This window comes from Rhinoderma darwinii, chromosome 1 (assembly GCF_050947455.1).
Source record: "Rhinoderma darwinii isolate aRhiDar2 chromosome 1, aRhiDar2.hap1, whole genome shotgun sequence".
NCBI classification, from domain to species: Eukaryota; Metazoa; Chordata; class Amphibia; order Anura; family Rhinodermatidae; genus Rhinoderma; species Rhinoderma darwinii.
Window position 1 is genome coordinate 149,810,984 of NC_134687.1, and position 21,104 is coordinate 149,832,087.

Consider the following 21,104-nt stretch of genomic DNA (forward strand, 5'->3'; position numbering starts at 1 on the left):
TCAAGTCATCCCAATTCATACAGCAACACATAAGACAAGCGTACAGCTTTCTAAGCCTCTATGGATGAGATACACTCAAGTAACAATAGAGATACCGGTGCCATGACCAGTGTCAATATGGGTAGAGGTAAGTGAAGGCAATGGACAAGTCACTGAGGAAAATGCAGAGTCTCTTAGTGATGCAAGACTAAGGCCCCATGCACACGACCGTGCTCGTAATCACAGCTCACTATTGCGGGCACGGCCGTCTGCTGACAGTGGCCCGCATTTTCTGGACATGCTCCCATACAAAGCATGGGAGCACGGCCCATAAAACGCGAAAAACCGACATGCTGCATAATTCCCGGCACAGTTCTACGGCACCATAGCGATACGGAAAGGTGTCCGCGGCAAATGGACCGGAATTGGTCAGTAAAAACGGTCGTGTGCATGGGGCCTAAAACAGTGGTCAAACAGGACAATTGTAATAGTCCCTATATAATATAATATACATTCAGCTTATTGAAACGCCAGTACTTTAACTGGTTCAGGGCAAAATAATGAGAAAGTCACTAAGGAATAACTACACTCGGCAATATTAAAATTGCAACACCAAGAAGGGTAAGCTGTAAGGTTATGCAAATTGAGAAAGTACCAGGTGTCGCTAAGATCTACAAATGATCACATTTTCAAGCACCAAGCTCCAATCTGTGGCATGTGGGAGGGGCATAAAAGCCAAATTGAAAGCCACATGAAACCTCAAGTGGTGTGGGATGATTGTGCGATGCCTCCTGCTTGTCGACGTGCCAGTTATCGCCACTTGTCGCAAACTGAGAGGGACAGAATCCTTAAACTGAGAGACCTAGGTTTATCACTCCGGCAGATCGCTACGCGCCTAGGCCGAGATGTCAGCACTGTTCAACGTTGTTTGTCCCGGAATTTGGGAGACCAACAACGAACGGGAATGACCACAAAAGGTGCGAACCTCTGCACCGACGGATCGTCTGATTGGAAGAATGGCGCGTAGTGATCCATTCTTAACTGCAAGTGAAATTTGACGTTACATTCCAAGCCTAGGGTGGCAACCAGTGTTGACACAAACCATCAGAAGGCGTCTGCACAACATTGGACTACAAGCCACATGTCCAGCTACAGGTCTTCCATTGACCACACGCCACCGATCTCAAATGCTATCATGGTGCAGAGCAACACAGCAATGAAGTCTGGAATGGAGGTCTATCCTCTTCAGCGATGAGTCCCGATTTTGTCTCGGACGCAATGATAGCCGGAGATTGGTCTAGAGACCACGTGGGCAACGCCATGAAGAGGCCTTCACAAGGGAACATCACACCAGTCCTACTCCCGGGATTATGGTGTGGGGTGGCATAAAGTATGCTTGACGGACCACTCTAGTCTTCATAACAGCTTGGCATTACATTCATTTGGTCGTGGAACCAGTGGTAAAGCCATTTCTCCAAAGTGTCCTAGAAGCCGTTTTTCACTCTTTTGACTTTTTTTTCTGCTCATTAGCATACGGTGTGGGAACACTAAAACACTGAATACTAAAGCTACAGAGCCGACTAAGAAGACAATTATAGGTTATATAGAAATGATTTTTCACCCACTACCACCAGGTATTGCAGGTTTAATAGGTGAAATGCTGGTGACAGTTTCCCTTTAAGGACACGGCCAATTTTGCATCCCGGCGCTTATAACTTTGTAATTTTTTGTCCGACGTAGCTGTATGAGATTTATAGTAGCGTTTCATTTCAAAAATTTTTTATATTGGCAAAAAAGTAGAAAAAAAATAAAAGCAGCTAACAAAAAAAATAAAAGCCGCTCCGCTGCAGTCTTCTTTATTTTTTTTTTACATCATACACCGATTATATATATATATATATATATATATACATACATACATACACACACACACACATAGTACAGGTTGTTACGGGCGTGGTGATACCAAATATTCGTATATTATTTCATGTTTTGGGACTTATATTTTAAAAAGTTTATTTGTGTATTTTTTTTTATTTAACAAAACCTTTTTTTTTTAAATTAATGTAACTTTTTTTTTTAATCCCATAAAGGGATTTTTCATTTTTATTTTTGAACTTTAACCCTTTCCCGACCTATGACGAAAATGAACGTCATGGTCTGCTGCTAGATCGTGCACCATGACGTTCATTTTCGTCAGTATTTCAAACTGTCACTCTGTGTAAACACAGAGTGACAAGCCCACGCTGACAGCTGTCCTAGACAGCGGACACATCAGTCTTGCCGGTAAGCGGACCATCGCAACTGCTTTCGGCAATTAACCCCTTAAATGCCGCGACGGATTGCCGTCGGAGCATTTAAGTGGTTTGAAGCACATCGGCAGCCCCCACGAAGTGATTGTGGCGACTGCCGATGCTTGTTGTGGCAATCGGAGGCCAGACAATGGCCTCCAGGTTGCCATGTACAGAAGCCTCGGAGGAACAGCCTCCGGCCGGTCCTCCTCGGCTTCCTGTCAGAGTGACAGTTACGTCACAATGACCATTAGAGTACATTACACTACGTGTGTAGTGTAATGTACTCTAGCAGCGATCAAAGCTGCAAGTCTCGTAGTCCCCTAGTGGGACAAGTAAAAAAAGTAAAAATGAGTAATAAATGTTTTTTTTTGTTTTTTTTTAAAGTGTAAAAATGAGTTCTAAGTTATATAAACACAAAATACTTTTTTTTCCTATAACTTTTATTATAGGAAAAAAATTAACACGTTAAAAAAGTACACATATTTGGTATCAAGGCGTTCCTAACGACCCCAACTATAAAACTATAATGTTATTTTTCCAGCATGATGAACACACCCCAAAAAAAATCAATAAAAAAAATACGACAAAACACCCCCAAAATAAAGAATAAAAAGTGATCAAAAAGTCGCATGTACCCAAAAATAGTACCAATAAAAACTTCAATCCGTCCCGCAAAAAACAAGCCCTTAGACAGCTTTCTTGACTAAAAAAATTATGTCCCTCAGAATATGGTAACAGAATTTAAATTTGTATAAATAAGTGATTTTATTGTGCAAACGCAAAAAAAGGAAAAAAAACTATATACATATCGTATTGCCGTAATCGTACCAACTCGCAGAATAAGGTAAAAATTTCATTTATAGCGTACGGTGAGCGCCGCAAAAAAAAACCAAAAAAACAAAAAACAAAACTTTGTCAGAATTCCTGGTTTTTGGTCAGGATTGCAAAAAAATGGAATAAAAAGTGATTAAAAAAAAAATAAAAAAATAAATCGCATGTACCCCAAAATGGTACCAATGAAAACGACAAATTGTCCCGCAACAAATAAGCCCTCACCCAGCTCCGGTTGGGAAAAAATAAAAAAGTTCTGGCTTTCAGAATATGGCGATGCAAAAAGTGCAGGGTGTTCCAAAAGCGAATAAGATCGGGCGCCATTTATCAGTGCGACACCGGCCACATATCTATGAAATATTATTTATTTACCCCATTATTATACACTCTTATTATGCCCTGATGTTCTCCGCACAGATTACATATGCCCCCACAGTATAAACTGAAATACCAGTAAAACCCCAAACAGAACTATTACCAAGCAAAATCTGAACTCCAAAAGCAAAACGGCGCTCCCTCCCTTCTGAGCCCTGCAGCGTGACCAATCAGCAGTTTGCGCCCACATATATGAACCCGCTTAATGTTTTATGAGGTATTTGTCTTCTGTGGCACAAACTGGGCACGACATATTATGCACTAAAATGGCATACCACTTGAACCATCCGCTGTGCATTAACCCCTTTGCGCACTATGACTTAATAGCACATCATGGTGCGGGGGTTGATGTATGGAGCCGGCTCACGTGCTGTGCCCGCTCCATACGCTGCGGGTGTCAGCTTTGTATTACAGCTGACACCCGGGACTAACGGACAGGTACAGCGATCGCTCTGGTACAGAACCCTGTAAGAATAACAATATACTGCAATACATTAGTATTGCAGTGTATTGTACCAGTGATCCAATGATCGCTGGGTCAAGTCCCCTAAGGGGATTAATAAAATGTGTAGAAGAATTAAAGTTATTAGTAGTAAGGTTTTTTTTTTTTAAAGTAAAAAAAAAAACCTTTCCCCATTTTTCTTCTAAAGTAATGTAAAAAAATTAACAAAATTGGTATCGCTAAGTCCGTAAAAGTCTGAACTATTACAATATACCATTATTTAATTCACACAGTGAACACCTTCAAAAAATTTAATAATTGAAACAGCTAAAATAGCAGTTTTTTTTGTCACCTTAGCTCTAAAAAAACAAATGTAATACAACTTTTTAATCACTTTTTTTGTACCAATAAATGGTACCAATAAAAACTACAGTTCCTCCCGCAAGATATAAGCCCTCTCACCACTCTACTGATGGAAAAATAAAAAAGTTATGGCTCTTGGAAGGCGGGGAGTGAAAATCTAAAATAAGAAAGCAAAACATGGATCAGTCCTGAAAGGCTTAATTCATTTCTAATGAAAAAACGTATGACCACATGTTGGGTATTTCCGTACTCGGGAGAAATTGCTTTACAAAAATTGGTAGCTTTTTTCTCCTTTATCCCTTGTGAAAATGAGAAAATTCAACATTTTAGTGGAAAAAATTTTGATATTAATTTTCGCGGCCTAATTCTAACAAACTCTGCAAAAGACCTGTGGGGTCTAAATGCTCACTATACCCCTAGATAAATTCCTTGAGAGGCGTAGTTTCCAAAATGTGGTAACTTTTGGGGGGTTTCCACTGTTTTGGTCCCTCCAAATGCAAATGCGAAATTGCACCGAAAACCATTCCCGCAAAATCAGAAATCCAAATGGCACTCCTTCCCTTCTGAGCCCTGCTGTGGGTTCAAACAGCAATTTATTACCACATATGGGGTATTGTCGTAATCGGGAAACATTGCTTTACAAATGTTGGGGTGCATTTTCTTCGTTATTCCTTGTAAATATGACAAATTTTTATGATGTTTAAGAAAAAAAGTCGATTTTAATTTTTACAGACTAATTCCAATATATTTAGTGAAAAACCTGTGTGGTCAAAATACTAACTACACCTATAGAAAAATACCTTAAGGGGTCTAGTTTTCTAAATGGGGCCTTTTATGGGGAGTTTCTATCTTTCTGGCAGCTCAAAGCCTCTCCAAATGTACAGTGGGGCCTAAAACATTTTCAAGCAAAATAGGAGTCCTGAAAGCCTCCGGTTGCTCCCTTCCTTTCGGGCCCTGCCGTGTGTCCAGGCAACGCATTAGGGCCACAATGGGGGTATTTTTGAAAACAGGAGAAACAGAGATTTTGGGGTGTGTTTCTTCATTCTCATGTTCGCTTTAAAATAAATCTGTCTTAAAAATGACACATTTGTGAAAGAATTTTAATTATATTTTTATATGCCTGCTTTGCATGAATTCTTACAAAAAAACTGCGGTCAAAATACTTACAACACCCCTTAATAAATACCTTAAGGGGTGTAGTTTTAAAAAAGGGGTTTCCATCATTCTAACAGCTATGAGCCTCTGAAAACCTGGCTTGGTGCAGGAAAACAAAATGTACTTACAAATGTAATAATCATTTTATAAATTTTGAAGTCTTCTAAATTACTCTATTTTGGCAGCACTTTGGACAAAAATAATAATTTTTGAGCAAAGAGATGGAAATATATATTTAATTTAAAAAAAAATTGTACAGTATATGTGACATATTGCAGTTAAAAACCGGGAAAAATGTTAATTTTTACAAAATGTCTTCAATTTTTCTATTTTTTAATTAATTTACATAGATTGTATCAGTCTACTTTTACCACTAAAATAAAGTACAACATGTGACGAAAAAACAATGTCAGAATTACTTGGATATTCAAAACTTTCGCAGAGTTGTTCTCTGATAAATTCAGACATACCAGATTTGACAAATCTGGCTTGGTCATTAAGGTACAAACAGGCCCGTTTATTAAGGGGTTAAAGTACTGGCATATATCTATATTCCAGTACATTAGCCTGTGTAGTGATTGAACACAGGCAGTTGTTAATTTGGTTAGATAGCCCTGGGGTCCTTTAATGGACCCTGGGCTGTCTGCCCATACCAGGTATATCCATTGATCGCGTCACAGGTATTTCCTGTGAAGCGATCAAAGGGGAGACCCCCTTCTCACTTTAGCTTTGAATGCGGCGATCGGTGGCATTCAAGGGGTTAACAGAGGAGAGAAGAGGTTTCTCTTCTCTCCGCCGATAGAGCAGGGCTGCGGCTGTGTATTAGTCGCTGCCCCGCTCATCGTGGTGGGGGGACACTGGCTATCACACAAGACGAGAATACTCGTCCTAATGCGCCAAGTACCCGCCGCTCAGGACGAGTATTTTCGTCCTGTGTCGGCAACCAGTTAAGACCCTTCTTTATACCAGTTGGTGACCGCCCATAAGTGTTTTTACGGCGGCCACTAATGGTCTTTATTCCAATGCAATTGCCTTTTTACGGCGCTGCATCGGAATAAATAAATAGAGCAGGGAGCAGTTAGATCTCCCTCTGGCATGGCCTAGCAGATGCCTGTCCGATTTACACAGAGAGGCAAGTAATACACTGCAATACAGAAGTATTGCAGTGTATTATAAAAGCGATCAAGTGATCGCACAGTTAAAGAGGCTCTGTCACCACATTATAAGTGCCCTATCTCCTACATAAGGAGATCGGCGCTATAATGTAGGTGACAGTAATGCTTTTCATTTAAAAAAACTATCTATTTTCACAACGTTAAGAGCGATTTTGGTTTATGCTAATGAGTTGCTTAATGCCCAAGTGGGCGTATTTTTACTTTCGACCAAGTGGGCGTTGTACAGAGGAGTGTATGACGCTGACCAATCGGCATCATGCACTCCTCTCCATTCATTTAGACAGCAGAATCGCGTTCTTACTAGAACATGATCTGCAGCCACATACACAGCGATTCTGCTTGATTAACGTTAATCCAGTGTCCTGATAATGAATACACATGACCATCCAGCCTGGACGTCATGTGTACTCAGAATCCTGACACTTCTGAATCTTTTCTGTGAGATTCCAGCAACGGATACGAAATCTCGCGAGAAAATCTGCCATTTTGCCCGGCTGGTTTGCATCAAGTTTGGCATCCGTGCCGGGCCGGGCAGATCTGGACAGTGACATCAGCGGCAACTCCTGAAGGGGAATCCCCATGTGTTCGGGGATTCCGCTTCAGGAGTTTCCCCTGATGTCACTGCCCAGATATGGACAGAGACATCAAGCGCTCTGTCCAGGAGCGGAATCCCCGAAAACACGGGGATTCCGCTCCTTCAAGGAGCTAAAGTGCGGCTAGCACATAGCAGAGCGGGGAGATACCTCCCCGCTCTGCTATAGTGGCGTCGCTACAGTAGTAGCAGCAGCAGCTGCTAGCGGCGCCATCGAAGGTGTCGCCGGGCCAGGGCGCTTTTAAAACAAGCAGGGGAAGGGAGCCAGTGCAGCGCTCCCTTCCACCTGCTGTACACCCCGGCCCTGCCACACAGTGTACAGCGATGCCATTCGTCCGAATGGCATCAACTCCTCCTCCTCACATGCACTCTGCGCTGTGAGGAGGAGGAGATAGAGCGCAAGCGCCGGAAAACCCGGCCATCACTCGGGACACATCCCGGTGATGGCCGTGTATTACCCGGCCCCATAGACTTCTATGGGAGCCGGGCACCCGGCCAAAGATAGAGCATGTCCTATTTTTTGACGGCCGGTTTTCCCGGCCGTCAAAAAAAAATCGGTCGTGTGAATAGCCCCATTAGTGGTCTATTATTCCTAATGCAGCCGGGTGCCGGCCGATTTATGAACGGCCGGCACCCGGCCGGGAAAACCTGCCGTGTGAATGAGGCCTAAGTGGATTACAAAATGCTTTATTATTAAAAAACCAAAAAAGTTACATATATTTTGTATCGCAGCGTCCATAACGACTCCAACTATAAAGTTATTACATTATTTAACGAGCTCGGCGAATGCCGTAAAAAATAAAATAAAAAACAATGCAAGAATTGCTGTTTCCTGTGAATCCTGCCTTATAAAAAATGTGATAAAAAGCGACCAAAAGGTTGCATGTACTCCAAAATGGTACAAATAAAAGCTACAAGTCGTCCCGCAAAAAAAATGCCCTCATACAGCTGGATCGGCAGAAAAATAAAAAAGTTATGCTTCTTCAAATATGGAGACCAAAAAACAAATGACTTTTTAAGAAAAAATAAATAAAAAAAAGGGTTTTTACTGTGTAAAAAGTAGTAAAACATGAGAAAACTATATAAATTTGGTATCGTTGCAATCGTAAAAACCTGCTGAATACATTTATTGTGTTATTTATACCACATGCTAACCGGCGTAAATTTAGAATGCAAAAATTTTTTGCAAATTGCTGTTTTTTTTCTATTTCCCCCCAAAAAAGTAAATAAAAGTTAATCAATAAATTATATGCACCCCAAAATGGTGCTATTAAAAATGCGACTTGTCCCGCAAAAAAAACAAAACCGTATACAGTTATATCGACCAAAAAATAAAAAAGTTATAGCTCTTCGAATGAGACGATAGAAAAACTTAAAAAATAGCTTGGTCACGAAGGCCTAAAATAGGCTGGTCATTAAGGGGTCAGTGTATCCACGAGTAGTGCTGACTCAGTACGAACTAATGGTGGTAGACCACGAAGTCCGTACTCTCTGGGACAGATATAGCCTTGAACATAACATAGCTTCTTCTAAATGCCATTCTCAGTACTTACTAAAATCTAGATTACTAGTATTACAACCATTTGGATGTTACATGAATATTAAATGTCAAAATCCACTACAAGATGCCAAATGACACGAGCCCTCAAATTCATTATATGCCTATACCGAGAGATCACTTTTTACGGTACATATTGTAAACATGGACAAGAGTCCACATGTTGCAGAATTTTCCCCCTGTGGATTTCACAGCAAATCTGAATTTGTTACATGCAATTGTAATGCAATCCTCACTTCTTTGAAGCAGGCAGTATGCCCACAACTCCCCCCCCCCCCCCCAGAGGTCAAAGCAAGACGGTCGCCTAGCCCCCCTGGGTGCTCTATAAATAAATATCATTCGATTAGTCTATACAATTGGTTTTCTGTGCATCTACAAAGAGCATCTTCACAAATATGTAAGCGGCCAGGCATTTTTCATGAGACATTCGGTGTAAGGCTTTGTTCACACCTGCGTCGCGACTCCGTTCATGGGTTCCGTCGGACCTTTCCCATGAAACCATGAACGGAATCCAAACTGAAACAAATGGAAACCACAGGTTTCCGTTTGCATCACCATTGATTTCAATGGTAACGGATCCGATGCAAATGGTTTCCATTTGTCACGCTTTTATAAGGGTTCCGTTGTTTTGACGGAATAGCGCAGTCGACTACGGTATTAATTCCGTCAAAACAACGGAACCCTTACATAGGGGAAGCCTAAGGCTACATGCACACATTGCGTATTCTTCTGTGGGAAATACACAGCAAAACCGCAGGAAACCTTAAACTCGCAGAAAAAAAATGCGTTTTAAATTTTGATGCGTAAATCGCGGCATTTTCATGCTGCTTGTTTTGGTGTGATTTTCCTCTGCACTAGGCAGACAGAATTCGCAAGCAGAAACACAAGATAAATTGACATGCTCCAGATTTTAAAATGCGCACCGCAGGTCAATTTACCTGCGGGAAAATACTGCAGCGTGTACATGAGATTTCCGGGAATCTCATAGTCTATGCTGGTACGGTATTATGATGCAGTTTTGCCTCAAGCAAATACGCACATAATATGCATCGTTTGAATTGACCCTAAGGGTATGTGCACACACACTAATTACGTCCGTAATTGACGGACGTATTTCGGCTGCAAGTCCCGGACCGAACACAGTGCAGGGAGCCGGGCTCCTAGCATCATACTTATGTACGATGCTAGGAGTCCCTGCCTCGCTGCAGGACAACTGTCCCGTACTGTAATCATGTTTTCAGTACGGGACAGCAGTTCCACGGAGTAGCAGGGACTCCTAGCATCGTACATAAGTATGATGCTAGGAGCCCGGCTCCCTGCACTGTGTTCGGTCCGGGACTTGCGGCCGAAATACGTCCGTCAATTACGGACGTAATTAGTGTGTGTGCACATACCCTAAAAGGGAAAGCACAGTATTAAAGTTCATCTAAACATAGAAGAGACGTGAGCTTGAACTTTTGTATCCTCACTCAACCTACAATAGCTGCTGAGTAATTCCATTTCTTTTTTTTGTTCGCCTCCAACAGCTAACACTAGGCATCAAAATCAACATGTGCTTAAAGGGAACCCGTCAGCAGCATTTCACCTATTGAACTTTACATATCCCTCACTGGCCGCTGCTATAAAAAGTTCATTGCCGTTATCCCCTCTCCTAAACTCCTCCTCCGACTGTAAATAACGGTCTGCAAACATTTTGTGCTTTTTATCGTAATAATCCGGTGTCCTTTTGTGCGCACAACCCAGAAGAGGACATTAATGCACAAGTGCAGAATTTTGTGTGCGGTGGGAAGGCGAGGAGCTGTCAATCAAAAGTAAGGAGGCGGGGTAAACTCGGAAAGACTTGAGGAATGAAGATATGACTTTTCAAACGAAGATTTGACTCTTTTCAAACAAAGATATGACTCTTTTATGCTCATTAGCATACGGTGTGGGAACACTAAAAAACTGAATAGTAAAGCTACAGAGCCGACTAAGAAGATAATTATAGGTTATATAGAAATGATTTTTCTCCCACTACCACCAGGTATTGCAGGTTTAATAAGTGAAATGCTGGTGACAGGTTCCCTTTAACAATAAGAGCAAAGGTTTACCTTACACACAGAAATCCATTCCAGCAATATGATTTTCACTAAATAGGATCTAATATAGATCATCTGGCAGTAAATAAAATGCAAATATGTAGAAGGCTTTGTTCACATCTGCATTCCAGGTCCTGTTGTTCATCTTCATCATAGGAGTAGAACAATGAGAATACCGGAAGCACCGGAATCGTCGCATGACAAACCAACGGCGCCAGATGGAATCTATTGGCTTAAATGCGTTCTATTGAGTTTCGGTCATTTTGCCTGAATACTGCACTATTTTGTCCGGCAAATACGGAACCTCCAACTCAGAAGTGAACAGGGCCATTAGACATTGGCAAGATCAGAGATTTCATGAGGATAACATGAACGCTATAGATATCATTATAGCGCTATAGATCATGATGACTAGATCAATTTAAAAAGTAATGCTAAAAAAAAGAAATCACAAATTTAAAAAAAAAAAAAAAAAAAGCAACATTGTCCCCCTAACCCCTTCCCGCCACAGCCATTTTTCGGATTTTTATTTTTTCCTCCTCAACTTCCAAAAGCTTTTTCCATCAATATAACAGTATAAGGGCTTGTTTTTTGTGGAACGAGTAGTAGATTTTCACGGCACCATATATTATACCATATAATTTCATGGGAAACTGGAAAAAATATATTTGTGCGGTGGAATAGGGAAAAAAACAGTGATTCTTTTGGGGGGTTTAAATTTTTTTCTGCCGTTCACCGTGCGGTAAAAATGGCATGTTAACTTTATTCCACGGGTCAATATGATTACAGCGATATCGAATTTATACAGTTTTTTTATGTTTTACTACGGATTGTTAAAAATAAAGTTTGTGTTTTGTCGCAACATTCTGAGAGCCATAACTTTTTTTATTTTTCCATCGATTAAGCAGTATTAGGGTTTTATTTTTTGTGGGACGAGCTGTTGTTTCTATTGGTAGTATATTGGGGTACATTACTTTTTATTCCATTTTTTGTGGGAGATGAAATGACTAAAAAAAAAACAGCGATTCTTGAATTTTTTTATTTCGTTCACCATGCGGACTAAATAATGATATATTGTAATAGTTCTGACTTTTACAAAGGCGGTGATACCAGTTATATTTATTTTTTTACATTGTGCTTGGGGGGAAAAAAAATGGGAAAAGTTATTTTTGTTTTTACTTTTAACCCCTTAAGGACGCAGCCTAGTTTGGGCCTTAAGGCTCAGAGCCCATTTTTCAAATCTGACATATTTCACTTTATGTGGTAATAACGTCGGAATGCTTAAACCTATCCAAGCGATTCTGAGATTGTTTTCTCGTGACACTTTGGGCTTCATGTTCGTGGTAAAATTTGGTCGATATATTTAGTCTTTATTTGTGAAAAATTGCAAAATTTTGAGAAAATTTACAAAAAATAGCATTTTTCAGAATTTAAATGCATCTGCTTGAAAAACAGACGGTTATACCACCCAAAATAGTTACTAGTTCACATTTCCCATAGGTCTACTTTAGATTGGCATCGTTTTTTGAACATTTTATTTTTCTTGGACGTTACAAGGTTTAGAACATAAACAGCAATTTCTCATATTCTTAAGAAAATTTCAAAAGCCTTTTTTTGAAGGTGCCAGTTCAGTTCTGAAGTGGATTTGAGGGGCCTATGTATTAGAAACCCCCATAAAACACCCCATTTTAAAAACTAGACCCCTCAAAGTATTCAAAACAGCATATAGAAAGTTTTTTAACCCTTCAGGCATTTCACAGGAATTAAAGCAAAGTGGAAATGAAATTTGCAAATTTCATTTTTTCTGCTGAATTTCAATTTTATTCAATTTTTTTTTAGTAACAGAGAAGGTTTTACCAGAGAAACACTACTAAATATGTATTGTCCAGATTCTGCAGTTTTTAGAAATGTCCCACATGTGGCCCTACTGCGCTCGTGGACTAAAACACAAGCCCTAGAAGCAAAGAAGCACCTAGTGCATTTTGAGGCCTCTTTTTTATTAGAATATATTTTAGGCAGCATGCCAGGTTTGAAGAGGCGTTGAGGTATCAAAACAATGGAAACCCACCAGAAGTGACCCCATTTTGGAAATTACACCCCTCAAGGAATTCGTTTATGGTTTTTGTTATCATTTTGACCGCACAGTTTTTTCACAGCACCTATTTGAATTGGGCTGTGAAATGAAAAAAATTATATTTTTTCCAATAAGATGTCATTTTTGATCAAAATTTCTTATTTTCACAGGGAACAACATACCCCATTTTGTTGCCCAATTTGTCCTTAGTGCGGCAATACCCCATTTGTGGTGATAAACTGCCGTTTGGGCCCATGGGAGGGCTCAGACGGAAAGGAGCGCTATGTGTTTGTTGGAGTCCAGATTTTGCTGGATTGGTTTTCGGGTGCCATGTTGCATTTGCAGAGCCCCAGAGGTATCAAAGCAATGGAAACCCACCAGAAGTGACCCCATTTTGGAAACTACACCCCTCAAGGAATTCATTTATGGTTTTTGTTATCATTTTGACCGCACAGTTTTTTCACAGCACCTATTTGAATTGGGCTGTGAAATGAAAAAAATGATATTTTTTCCAATAAGATGTCATTTTTGATCAAAATTTCTTATTTTCACAAGGAACAACATACCCCATTTTGTTGCCCAATTTGTCCTTAGTGCGGCAATACCCCATTTGTGGTGATAAACTGCCCTTTGGGCCCATGGGAGGGCTCAGAAGGAAAGGACCACCATTTGGCCTACTGGAGCTTTTCTGGTGCTAAGTCATGTGTGCAGAAGCCCCTGAGGTACCAGTACAGTTGAAACCCCCGAGAAGTGACCCCATTTTAAAAACTACACCCCTTAAGACATTCATCTAGAGGTGTAGTGAGCATTTTGACCCCACAGGTACTGTGTAAAAGATAATGCGCAGCAGATGGTGCAGTGTGAGATTTGCAATTTTATATATGTATATGCCATTTCAGTGTCCAATATAGTGTGCCCAGCATGCGCCACCGGAGATATACACCCCTTAAATTGTAATGTGGGTTCTCCTGGGTACGACAATACCCTACATGTGGCTGTTATCAGCTGCCTGGGCATACGGCAGGGCTCAGAAGGGAAAGATGAGGGGGGTAAGCTGTGCGGAGTGCATCAGGGTAAATTAAAAATCAAGGGATGTATGATACATTTTAAAACAATCTTTTATACAGAGCCCTGGTTTTTCGGGACACGTGTCACATTGGTATATTGTGTTCTTCCTTATCCCCCTCTTATAGCAGACTCTGCACCTCTTTTGACTCTTTCCCTTTCCACCGGTTTGGGGACCTTCTCCTGGAAAGTGTTGCCCTGGTACGATGCGTGTGGCCTCGCTTCCAGAAGTACTGGGTGCCCCCCCTTCCTGGTCCCTAAAGATTAGATCTTGAAATTCCAGGAAAGTTCCCCTCTGGCCTGCACATCGACGTAGCACATACGCATTGTACAAAGCCATCTGTATGATGTGCCCGGCCAGCTTCTTATACCACACCGCATGGCGCTGTAGGGCTTCAGGACTTGATTTGACAAGTCCATCCCTCCCATGTACCTATTGTAGTCCAGGATGCAGTCTGGTTTGGGGGTGGCCTTTCCTTCATATATCCTAAATCTGTAGGTATACCCTGATGCACTCTCGCACAGCTTATACATCTTCACGCCATACCTTGCCCTCTTACCTGGCAGGTACTGGCGGAATTGAACCCTCCCTTTAAAATGTACCAGGGACTCATCAATAGAAAAACACTTCTCGGGGGTGTATGCTTGGGAAAACCGGGCACTGGAACGGTCTAATAGGGGTCTCCGTTTATACAAACGGTCAAAACTGGGGTCATCTCGGAGTGGGCACGGCTCATTATCAGTATAATGTAAGAAGCGAAGTATTGCCTCATTTATTTATTTTTTTAGGTTCCAGTTCATTTCTGAAGTTGCTTTGAGGGGCCCATATATTAGAAACCCCTATCAAATACCCCATTTTAGAAACTAGACCCCTCAAAGTATTCACAACAGCATTTAGAAAGTTTATGAACCCTTTAGGTGTTTCACAGAAATTTAGAGCAAAGTAGAGGTGAAATTTACTCTTTTTATACCATTTTTTTTATAACACAAAAGGATTTATCAGAGAAACGCAACTCAATACTTATTGCCCAGATTCTGCAGTTTAGAGAAATATCCCACATGTTGCCCTCGGGCGGTAATGGACTGAAGCACCGGCCTCCGAAGCAAAGGAGCACCTAGCGGATTTTGAGCCCTCTTTTTTATTAGGCACCATGTCCGGTTTGAAGAGGTCTTGTGGTGCCAAAACATTGGAAACCCCCCAAAAGTGACCCCAATTTGGAAACTAGACCCCTTGAGGAATCCATTGTAGTTTTCATGGGGTGCATGCGGCTTTTTGATCAGTTTTTATTCCATTTTTAGGTGGCGTGGTGACTAAAAAACAGCAATTCTACTATTGTTTTTGTATACTTTTTTTTTTTTACAGCATTCACCGTGCGCTATAAATGATATATTAACTTTATTCTGCGGGGCGATACGATCACGGCGATACCAGATGTTTATAGTTTTTTTTTATGTCTTATGGCGTTTGCACAATAAAATACGTTTTGTAAACAATCATTCACTTTTTGTGTTACCTTATTCTAAGAGCCAGAACGTTTTTATTTTTCAATCAATAAAGCCGTGCGAGGACTTATTTTTTGCGTAACGAACTGTATTTTCCATCAGTACCATTTTTAGGTACATGCGACTTTTTGATCTCTTTTTATTCCATTTTTTGGGAGGTGAAGTGACCAAACAATTGTGATTGTGGTACGGTTTATTAATATTTTTTTTTACGGCGTTCACCGTGCGGGATAAATAACAAAATAATTTTGTAGTTCAGGCCGTTACGGACGCGGCGATACCAATTATGTATAGTTTATTTGTTTGTTTATATATTTTTATTAATAATAAAGGACTGATAAGGGAAAAAGTGGGACTTTTACTTTTATTACTTTTAAAACTTTTATTTTCTTATTTTTACACATCTTTTTTTAACTTTTTTTTTACTTTATTACTTTGTCCCACTAGGGGACTTGAGGGCAGGAGGCCCTGATCGCTATTCTAATACACTGCACTACATGCGTAGTGCAGTGTATTAGAACTGTCAGCTACTCACTGACAGCAAGCATAGTGGGTCCTGACGTTGTCAGGACCCACTAGGCTTCCGTCTATGGCATAGCCGGACGCCATTGTTTGGTGTCCGGTTGCCATAGTCACCATCGCCGGCCGCTATCGCGTAGCAGGCCGGCGATGGCAGCTTAACCCCTAAAAAGCCGCGATCTCTATAGAACGCGGCTTTTAAGGGGTTAATCAGCGGGGACACAGCGATCGGTCCCCGCTGTAGGAGCTGTGACAGCTGCTGAACAAGACAGCAGCGTCACAGCTCCTGTATGTGTCGGGAGGACGGCCGAAACGGCCGTTACTCCCGAGACGTACTATTACGGCATGGAGCGCGAACGATACAGCTGCCATGACGTAATAGTACGTCAAGGAGCGGGAAGGGGTTAATATATAAAAAAATATTTTACTGTATTTAACTTGCAAGCTATCCAACGATCGCTGATTCAAGATATACTGCAATACTAATGTATTTCAGTATATCGTTATACTGACACTCACCTATGAAGCCGTGTCGGAGGCAGGGCTTCATAGGAGTAAAAAGATGGCAGACCTGGGAGCCTTCATCAGGCTGTCGGCGGATGTCGGGATAAAGGACGCAGTCTAGTTTGGACCTTTAAAGAGGCTCTGTCACCACATTAGAAGTTCCCTATATTGTACATTATGTGATCGGAGATGTAATGTAGATTACAGCAGTGTTTTTTTATTTAGAAAAACAATCATTTTTGACTGAGTTATGAACTATTTTAACTTTATGCTAATGAGTTTCTCAATGGACAACTGGGCGTGTTTTACTATATGGCCAAGTGGGCGTTGTGGAGAGAAGTGTATGACGCCAATCAGTGTCATACACTTCTCTCCATTCATTTATACAGCACATAGTGATATAGCTATATCGCTATGTGCAGCCACATAAACACACTAGAACGTTACTGCAGTGTCCTGATAATGAATATACATTACCTCCAGCCAGGACGTGATGTGCATTCAGAATCCTGACCACTTCTGTAGCGTCTCTGTGATTTACAGCATAGCATGCGTAGTCTCGCAAGATTACGCTGTAAGCTGTCATTCACAGCGAGATCTCGCTGTGCTGTAAATCACAGAGACGCTACAGAAGTGGTCAGGATTCTGAATACACATCACGTCCTGGCTGGAGGTAATGTATATTCACTGTCAGGACACTGCAGTAATGTTAGTGTGTGTATGAGGCCGCACATAGCGATATAGCTATATCGCTATCTGCAGAGTAAATGAATGTAGAGAAGTGTATGACGTTGATTGGTCAGCATCATACACTCCTCTGTACAACGCCCACTTGGTCATATAGTAAATCACGCCCAGTTGTCCATTGAGAAATCATTAGCATAAAGCTAATATAGGTCATAACTCTGTCAAAAATGATCGTTTTTCTAAATAAAAAACACTGCTGTAATCTACATTACAGCGCCGATCACATCATGTACAATATAGGCCACTTATAATGTGGTGACAGAGCCTCTTTAAAAGGGTAAATTTGCATTAAAAAAACTTTTCTTATCTTGAGATGTGTCAAAAGTTTTGATCAGTGAAGGTACAGGCGCTGAGACCCACAACATCACTGAATCAAAGGTGCAGAAGTGCTCAAAACTTTTATGACATCAAAAGTATTTTTGAAAGTAAAGTTACTCTTTAACCCCTTAAGGACACGGCCAATTTTGGCCTTGAGAACAGAACAATTTTTTTAGATTTCCCTCTTTGCATCCCGACGCTCATAACTCTTTTATTGTTTGTACGACGTAGCTGTATGAGACTTTGTTTTTTGCGGGACGAGTTGTACTTTATGTAGGTATCATTTTTTGGTACAAATACATTATCGTTTAATTTCTATAAATTTTTATTTTGACGAAAATCCAGAAAAAAAAAAAGTAGTTCCAATGCAGTTTTAATATATTTTTTTTTTTACACCATACACCGATCATCATAAATAATGTTATACATTTGTTGTACAGGTTGTTACGGTCGTGGCGATACGAAAATATGTCTATACTATTTCATGTTTTGGGATATTTTAAAAAGTTTATTTATTATTAAAAAAAATTGTGTTTGTGTATTTTTTTTACTTTTTATTTATTTATCATTAATTTTTTTTACATTCATTTAACTTTTTTTTTTTTTCATCCCATAAAGGGGTTTATCATTTTGATTTCGATTTTGTAACTGTAATGTACTGGCATAGATCTATATGCTAGTACATTAGCCTGTGTACTGATTGTACACAGGCAGTTGTTAGGGCATAAAGAAATATGGTCAAACAGCCCTGGAGTCCTTCAATGGACCCTGGGCTGTCTGGCCATACAAGTTATGGGCTTTGATCGCGTCTCCGTTATTTTCTGTGACGCGATCAAAGTGCAGTCCCCTCTCCTTGAACGCCGTGATCAGCTTTCATCGCGGCATTCAAAGGGTTAACGGCGGATAGAGGATGTTTCTCTGCTCTCCGCTGTCAGAGCGGGGCCGTGGCTGTGTATTACAGCCGTTGCTGAATAAAAAGTGATCAAAACCTCGCATGTACCCCAAAATGGTATCATTAAAAACTACAGCTTATCCCGCAAAAAATAAGCCCTCATACCACTTAATCAACGGAAGAATAAAAAAAAGTTATGGCTCTCAGAATCTGGTGACACAAAATAAATGTAATTTTTTACACTTAGTTTTTTCCTTGTAAAAACAGTAAAATGTAGAAAAACTGTGTGTGTGTGTGTGTGTGTGTGTGTGTGTGTGTGTGTGTGTGTGTGTATGTTAAGGATGTCACGATACCAGAATTTGGCCTTCGATACCGATACTTCGTTTAGTATTGCGATTTCGATACCAATTTCGATACTTTTGGCAACAGTAATAAAAAAAAAATTCTTCCGTTTTCTGATGTGAGGCGCGACGTGTGATGAATTTTGAACGCGCCTCACATTAATAGTAATTAATCCCATCATGTTTCTCAGTCATATTGGGTTAATGTGCGAGGTACATGATGGGGTTAATTACTATTAATGTGAGGAACATGGAGGGTAAATTCATCGCACCTCGCGCCTCACATTAATAAGTGAATGAAAGCCATGTTTATTTCATTTTTTTTACAGCGTACACGTCATAAATGATGCAAAAACATTGTTGTCCGCGCCATTACTGAATGTGTGTATTTTATGTATTGAGACTTATTTTAATGTTTATTGTAAAAAAAGGTGAATGTGTATTTTTTTTTTTAATTTTAACAATACTTTGTTTTTACTTTATTTTTAAACTTTAATGTACTGACATATATCAGATATGTGCCAGTACATTAACCTGTGGACGAATAATACACAGGCAGTTGTTAGGACATACTTGGGTATGTCCTAACAACATGAAATATGGTAAGACAGCCCTGGGGTCCGTCAATAGACCCTGGGCTGTCTGCCCATATATGGTATGGCCCTCGATCCAGGGGCGCGATCCAGGGGCATCCCCCCTGCTCATTTTCTCCTGAATGCTGCAGTCAGCTGTGATCGCAGCATTCAGGGGAATAACGGCGGAGATGAGAAGTTTCTCTGATCTCCGCCGTTATAGAGCAGGGCTGCGGCTGTGTAATACAGTCATTGCCCCGCTCCTGACAGGAAGTGCGCGCGCGGTCAGCATGAGGAGATGCGGCCGGCCCCGCACTAATGAGCGGCAGTTCAGGCACGGAGGACAGAACATGGGGGTGTTTTGGAGTGCGCCCGCCATGTTCTGTCTTCAGTGCCGCCGCTCATTAGTGCAGCGCCGGCCGCATCGCATCATCCTGACCCCGCGAACTTATCATGATTCAGGAGCGGGGCTGTGGCTGAATTACACAGCCGCAGCCGCGCTCCCATACATTCATGTATTACTATACTGAGCTGTGCGGCTGCGCAGCTCAGTATCGAAATACAGGAAATAGCGGTATCGAACAGTTTAGGGATGCACAGTATCGAAGTTTCGATGCACCGTGCATCCCTAGTGTATGTGTATATATATATATATATTTATTTATTTGGTATCTCCATAATCATATTGACCCGCAGAATAAAGTTAAAATGTTGTTTTAATTGCTCAGTGAATTCTGTAAAAACAAAGCGCAAAAAACTATGGAGGAATTGCTGCTTTTTTAATTTTCTACCCTACAATAAAAAATGTTGCCGTTTCCTAGTACATTATAATGGCACAATAAATGGTGCTACGAAAAACTTCAACTCAAAAAGACAAAACGTCGATGCATCAGAGAGATCACACATAAAGCCATGACACCACAGATAAGTGTTTTTAAATCCTGATGGATCCCATGGACTAAGGCTATGTTCACACGGAGTATTTTGGGGGAGGAATATCTGCCTCAAAGTTCCAAACGGAATTTTGAGGCAGATATTCCTCCCCCAAAATACTCCGTGTGAACAGCAATTATCGCGCCGTTTTTCGCCCGCGGCCATTGAGCGCCGCGGGCATAAAACACGCTTTCTCCTGCCTCCCATTGAAGTCAATGGGAGGTCGGAGACGGAAGCGCCCGAAGATAGGGCATGTCGCTTCTTTTTCCCGCGAGGCAGTTTTACTGCTCGCGGGAAAAAGACGCCGACGCCTCCCATTGAAATCAATGGGAGGCGTTCTCGGGCCGTTTCTGCCGAGTTTTGCGACGCGGTTTCCGCGTCAAAAAACTCGGCAAAAGACCCCGTGTGAACATAGCCTTAGAATAGGTTTGTCAGGTTTCCGTTTAATTAAATTAAGGGTGTCGCGAAAAAATATATTTTTATATCAATTTGCTTTTAGTGTTTTATTAAAAAAAAAAATATTTGTGTATTTGTGTTTTACTTTTTTTTATTTTCTAACTTTTTCTTCTCTATGGGAGCTGCCATTTTTTTTATTTCTGTATGTGTGGATTAACGACACATACAGAGATGGAATACGGCACACACATCCCCATAGAGAATGCGAACGGGAGCCGTTCGCATTCACTATCGTGTACGCCGTCTGTGTGGGAAGGGCGCATGCGCCCTTCCCACACAGTCCAAATGGAAGGTCTGCGGCCGAGCGACATCCGGCGCCATTTTCTTGTGGACCGGAA

General features: G+C 41.0%; 1 protein-coding gene across 2 annotated transcripts in view; it reads right to left on the reverse strand.

Annotated features, from left to right (window-relative positions):
* JADE1 (jade family PHD finger 1) overlaps positions 1-21,104 on the reverse strand; it is a 151,075-nt gene that overhangs the window by 62,172 nt on the left and 67,799 nt on the right. The gene's annotated exons all lie outside the window — the stretch shown is intronic.